The 6,738-nt window shown below is 41.2% G+C and overlaps 1 long non-coding RNA gene across 1 annotated transcript; it reads left to right on the top strand.

The window, feature by feature from the left end:
- The first annotated feature begins 1,610 nt into the window (after window positions 1-1,610).
- On the top strand, window positions 1,611-4,958 carry LOC128339955 (uncharacterized). Its single transcript, XR_008313358.1, has 2 exons — window positions 1,611-1,748; window positions 4,468-4,958. It is a non-coding gene; the product is annotated as an uncharacterized LOC128339955 (long non-coding RNA).
- The last annotated feature ends 1,780 nt before the right edge of the window (window positions 4,959-6,738 follow it).

The raw sequence follows: 6,738 nt of genomic DNA, 5'->3' as shown, positions 1-6,738 counted from the left end.
GTGACCCCAGGAACTGCTGAGTCACTCACCCCTGGCCCCAATCCTGCACACACGCTCCCCACAGATGTTACCCAGAGGTAGCAGGTCACAGTCTCACAGGGGAAGCAGCAGCAGGCAGGCAGCAGCAGGAGCCACCAGCACCCCCTTGGTCTCTCACACTAGGCAGTACTGGATGGGAAGCAGATGGACTCTTCCTCCCCTCTGCCAGGCTTCTAGGAGACTGAGAGACAGGCAGCATTCCTATAAAGACTCAGAACTGGGCAAGTGACTGCAGGAACTACCGAGTCACTAACCCCTGGCCCCAATCTGCATACTCTTTTAAGTTTTGTAGCTTAAATGTTAAACAATAACTGATGGAAAAGGGACAATTCTACTCATCTATTGGAAAATGGAGACTAATCCTTTAGAGAAATTCATGGAAAAGCTATTTGCAGAGTTAGCTAAATGGAATCACCATGGTCAGAGACAGTACATAGGAGCATAGGAAGCTGCCATAAACTGAGTCAGACCATTGATCTATCTAGCTCAGTATTGTCTACACAAAATGGCAGCAACTTCTCCAAGGTTGCAGGCAGAACGCTCTCTCAGCCCTATCTTGGAGAAGCCAGGGAGGAAACTTGGAACCTTCTTCTCTTCCCAGAGTGGCTCCATTCTCCGAGAGGAATATCTTACAGTACTCACATGTGGTCTCCCATTCAAATGCAATCAGGGCAGACCCTGCTTAGCTAATTAGACAAGTCATGCTTGCTGGCACAAGACCAGCTCTCCTCTGCTCCCAGTACCTGACTGGGGACATACAATGGGAAGAGTGTTACAATTCTGCAATGTATTCCCCTCTATTCTCAAAAGTGTTCATTGTAAATTAAATGTGAAAAATGACACAGGGACTCAGCGCGTGTGTATAGGAGGTGAGGCGAGCACTCTAGCAGCATTAATACACTGATTTTTACAACAGTCCTGCAATCTGTTCACTGAAGAATCAACATCATTTGTTTCATTCATAGTTATAACTTATGACATATATTCCTCCGCTCAGAAGGAAAATAGATTAGTACAGTAATTCAAAATATATGCATTGCCTTCAGAGAACTAGTGCCAGGCTCACTACAGGTAACTATCAATGCCAACCTACACCTGCAATTTTAAGAAGAAATTTCAAGTACTTCCTCCACACTGGTATTAGGTTGCTAAGCATATGCTGTTTTTAATAAAGTTATAACGTGTCTAATCATACTTATTTCTTTCATGCTGTTTACAAAGTAGTACATTTTAAAGACTATCAATAGAAGCAGCAACCTCTAAGCATATGAAAAGTGCATTTCTTTTTATTAGATCATGTGTAGGACTAGGTTCCAAGAGGTTATCACTTAGTGGTGTTGGTAGCACAGAAAGAAAGAAAGAAAGACAGACAGACAGACAGACAGACACAAAGCACCATCTTGCAAAAGTTACCAACCTCTGAACATACACAGAGTACATTCTTCTCCTTTAAAGCAGACTCTCACTTAATGGTTACTCTCTTTCTTGTTGTCAGAAAGCTGAGCCATGGGCAGCAGTCACTAGGGGGCGCAAGTCCAAAGGCCAGGACTGGGAGAGCCAGAGACTCACCAGGGATCAAGCAGGAGCCAGAGAGTCTAGACAGAAGCAGTAGGTTAGGAGCACACTGAGGGTCAAAGCCAAGGAATCACCAGTAGTCAGAGTGTCAGACAGGGAGCCAGAGATCAGGAACAAGCCAAAGGTCAAGCCAGGTGAGTAGTCAGGAGCCAGAGGGTCAGGCAGATAACCCACAGTCCAAAACAAACCAAGGGTCAAACCAATCAGACTGCAGAGCTACTAAGCCAAGTGCTCCAGACCAGAGAAACCTTGATACTGAGGCAAAGCTTACCTCAGCCAGTAAACCTCTTACATTTCCTGCTTCAGGGAAAGCCAATGAATGATCCACTAGGGCAGGGCTTGTTCAAGGCTTCAGTGACCTAGGAATCTGCTGAAAAATAGCAGGCTGAAAGTAAACTAAGCAGTAACATATATACTGGATTCCCAAATTACTACAGTGATCAACAAATAATCCAAAATAAGATTAACCAAAATTGTAATAATAGGTACGAAATATCTGAAATATATTGAAGTCATAAAAAGAATTACACCGAAGTATGAAAACAACTAGTGAATTTTAACAGAGGAATCTACCTGTTTAGTAGCATTCATCAATAACAAATCCATTGCCCTAGGAATTACAAACTGTCAAAAGATAAATCTTGCACATGTCACCAGGATCATGGACATCCAGTTGGAATCGTAAATCTTCCAAATCCTGACAATTACAATAGTCTTAAAAGCAAGAGAGGATTATTTATTTATTTATTTATTTATTTATTTATTCATTCATGTACTTCCTGTCATCCTAAATCCCAGGATTCACAACAAGATTTTAACAACAAGATAAATACAATTCAATAAAAACAGAACAAAGGAGCTAAAAGTTTTAAAAGAGCCAAGGACAGTTCATTGGCCAAAAGCCTGGATAAAAAAGGCAGTCTTCACTTTCCCCCTAAAGGCTGAGAAACATGGAGCAATGCGGGTCTCAGCTGAAAGCAAGTTCCACAGGCTACGGGCAACAACCGAGAAGGCCCTGTTCCACAGGCTCAACAAACGGGCCTCAGCAGGTGTCGACATGTGGAGCAGAGCCTCCCCAGTCAATCTAGTCACATGGGTAGATTCAGCTTGGAGCAGGCGGTGCCTAAAGTACCCGGGTCCAAGCCGGATAGATTCTTGGCATTAAAAGAACAACCACCATAATTAGAGATCGCACCCTTGTGAAATGCTGTAGATGTCAGGGTTATAGGAGAAGAATGGTATGTGCACTGTTGGAATTCGGTTTATTCCATCCCCCTTTAAAAAAGAAATCATTCCATTATTCTCTCCCCCAGTGTTTTAAAAGGATATTTCCATTGTTCATCCCACCACTTTTAATGGGGATATTTCAGTCCCCCTGTTTTTAAAAGAATATTTATATTATTCCTTTGTTTTGAGATTTCTATTATCCCCCCTCCTATTTTTTTTAAAACAGGGATTGTTCTGATTGTTCTATCCCCTTCATTTTTTAAAAAAGGGGATTCCATTATTTCCCCATTTTAAAGGTTTTCCCATTAATCTTTCCTTATTAACAGTAAGACTTACTCTGAGTAGATGTGCAGAGGAGAGTACCATTAGGTAGCTGCTGCAGACACAAAAAAAGCTGAACAAGCCACCAATCTCTGCTCTGAACAAAGGACAAGTCTGACATACAGGCCAATATGGTGGTTCTGCTAGTTCATACAAGTTAAGAGGCAGGCTGGTGGCAGCCATCTTTGTTGCTACAGGGAAGAATCACTAAGGCCACATCCTATTACAATAAGGAACTCAAAGGATAATAAGTCAAGAAATAATTTTGGATCTATTTAAAGGGACAAGGAAAAGAGAAAGGTAGATTATCCGTGCACCATGTAGCCAGCATGGTGTAGTAGCTAGAGTGCTGGACTAGGACCGGGGAGACCTTAGTTCAAATCCCCATTCAGCCATGAGACTTGCTGGGTGACTCTGGGCCAGTCACTTCTCTCTCAGCCTAACCTACTTCACAGGGTTGTTGTGAGGAGAAACTTGAGTATGTAGTACACCGTTCTGGGCTCCTTGGAGGAAGAGTGTAATATTAAATAAATAAATAAATAAATAAATAAATAAATGCTAGTCACCCACAAGTAAAATAATCTGTGTAGGAATCCGTTTTTAAACTGCTGTATCTAATTTTCCAACAGATCAGTATGAAATTTGAAAAGGTGGTGGTATTTGTCATCTAGTTGCTCCATGCCAAATTTCAAGCAGACAAATGGTTTGGACTTTATGAGCAATAAAATGGTAGAATGCAGTTTTTACATCTCACCTTAATGATACAAGCATTATGCCTGTATAATACCTTCCGAATGATGATTTTTAAAACGCCATGCAACAGATTAAGTGGACATAGTCTATGAAAGCTTATGCTTCAACAAATGTGTTAGTCATTAAGTTGCTTCAAGACAATAAGGTCATTCACACAATCAAAAACTGTATACTACCCGGATATGGGACACAACCAATTTTTGGTTGTGTGGAAGCAATGTATGAGGAAAACTTGGGTAGAAGTGATTGTGGGTAGAAGTGATTGTGTAGAAGCAAGGTAGGAGGAAAACTTTCTTTTCTACCTTGCTTCTACACAATCACTTCTACCCAGGTTTTCCTCTAACCTTGCTTCCACACAACTGAAAATTGAGAGCACACACAGCTCCAAAACCCAGGTAGAACACAGTTTTTGGTTGTGTGAATGAACTCAATTTTTTGTTTTCCAGAACAAGATAGTATTGTACATAGTGACATCTATAACCAACACGTACATTGCTTTTAACAAATACATTTAAACTGAAATAGTTTCTGGAGTTTTTTCTTTCTTCACAGTTAACTCCCAATTGTGGGCATCTGCATGTTTGTGCTGATTGTGAGCCTTTTATTCCAGCCGGAAACTGCAGAAAGTTGAAGGTCAATTTCAAATTCATAAATAGAGTCTTGATGTTGTTGCTAATTTGTTTTATGTATAAATTAGTTATTTACTGGTATACAGTTCTGGGGGATCTCATTTCCCCCACAGATGTCTCCCTGCCGCAAGTGGAAAGGATTGATACCATATCCAGTGTGGACACAATCCCCGCCTTCCCTTTGGCGCCAACAACCAGCAGAAGAAAGGACAGGAAAAGCTCAGACATGGAAGGAACAGAAGAGAGCAGAGTTGCTGTTACTGCTGCTGTTGTCTGTGTCTAGGATAGACAAATGAACATGAGGGAAGAAAAGGGGTAGAGGATAATTACTTTCATCCCAGTTTTATTTTTATTCCCACAAATCCCAACCGCTTTTGAAGCCAATTTTCCTTTAATAAAATACACTTTTAATGACTCGAGTGGAAGCCCTTTGTTCAAAACAATACCCAATTCTCCAGATGGAATTGTTTTGGGCAATATACATATATGTATATTTATGAGCATGGGGCCCATTACTATATTTTGTAAATCAAGTAAGTTATTTAAAAATATGTTGAACATGCTTTCTTCCTTTGAAATTAATTCTTTCTTGGTTTCTCCCCCTTCCCCTTCCTTTAAAGAAAAACTCATGCCAAAGAGAAAAAAGAGTGATGGCTTTCCCATTGTTTCTGGAAGCCATTCATTTGGTATTTCTGTTCATCAGAAATTCACAACGAAAGAATAAAAAGAGCTACTGATGACTTCTGCCATTTAGCTCAGATATATACACATCTTTAAAACACTTGGCAAACATCTCACTTTGGCTTTTTTCCTCAACAGCCTGGGAGAACCATTGCCTACTTAGCTTACTGTGTCTAGAACATATTGCGGGAAAGCCAAATTATAATCATGCTACCTACCAGGCCTGTGCACATTTGCAAATGTCAGGATCAGGTTCAACCCAATCTGACCCGATCCCACAAATGTCATTTTAGGGTTCTTTGGACATGTCAAAAAGTTGTGGTTGGGATCAGGATTGGAGTCTTTTTCCATGCCCCCCCCCCCAAGCAAAAATCCCCATAGACGTCTGGGGGGAAGTACTTTAAAAAATCACTAAAAATCCTTCACCAAAAGGGGAGTTCCCTCAGCTGGCACACAAATTGTAAGGATGACCAGAACCTGTTTATTTAATTACAACCTATTCCAACCATCCTTTGATTTAAAATTAATTTTCAAAAGTAACTGGGAAATCATACCTACCGTGAAACCTGGAAGCAAAGTAATGTAACACCAGAGAATTGCTGGGGAAATTATGTAACCTCAGAGAATCTAAGGGGAAGTGATGTAACATCAGAGAATTTCAAATTGGCCACTTAATTTTTAAAAAATGTGAGTTTAAATTGAACTAAAAGCTTTTTAAAAAAGGAAATAAATACACAGGCAAGCAGGCACATGGACAGAGGGCAAGATGGATTGTTTTGTCAGCTGCAATTGCGAAAAAGAGGGGTCTCTGCTGCCATTTGGAGCTTTAGAAAGCTCTGGTTCCTCCCAAATTGGGCCAGAGAAGTCTGGACTGAAATGGGCTTCCCTCGTTTGGATTGGGAACATCTCCAACTTCCTCCAAAATGGCGCAGATCAGGCAATTTCTGATGTTCCTGACCCAACACTGAACAACCCTACTACCTATGTTCGGCATATAGCTGTAGCTGCAGTACTGTTGGTGATGAGCGGTATCAACATAGGTAGTAGGGTTGTTCAGTGTTGAGTCAGGAACATCAGAAATTGCCTGATCTGTGCCATTTTGGAGGAAGTTGGAGATGTTCCCAATCCAAACAAGGATTGGAATTCTGCAATTCTGCACCTTGTCTGGGTGGAGAGCAGGGTTTATAGTGGCTGGTACAAGGGTCCAATATACTGCTGTTATGCCATCATTGTGGTAGCCATTCTTTAGTATGGCCATTCCTGTCAAGTAGAGTTCCCCAGATGCTTCTTTAGAAGCATCTGGAAGCTTGTACTTCCCTAATCCTGCATATGTGACTCTACTTCTGTTTCTCCTGTGTGTCATTACCTGGGGAAGAGCAAGCAGCCAGATACTCCCAGATGAAGCAAAGAGGTGTTAATGGAACTGCTCTGGGTTGACTGGCAAAACACCCCTAAGTGTATTTGGGCTTGTTTGGGGGAATTAGCAAACTAGTCCCATGTCAGAATAAATGTG

This window comes from Hemicordylus capensis, chromosome 1 (assembly GCF_027244095.1).
Source record: "Hemicordylus capensis ecotype Gifberg chromosome 1, rHemCap1.1.pri, whole genome shotgun sequence".
Taxonomy (NCBI): domain Eukaryota; kingdom Metazoa; phylum Chordata; class Lepidosauria; order Squamata; family Cordylidae; genus Hemicordylus; species Hemicordylus capensis.
This window is presented reverse-complemented; position numbering and strand designations above follow the sequence as displayed.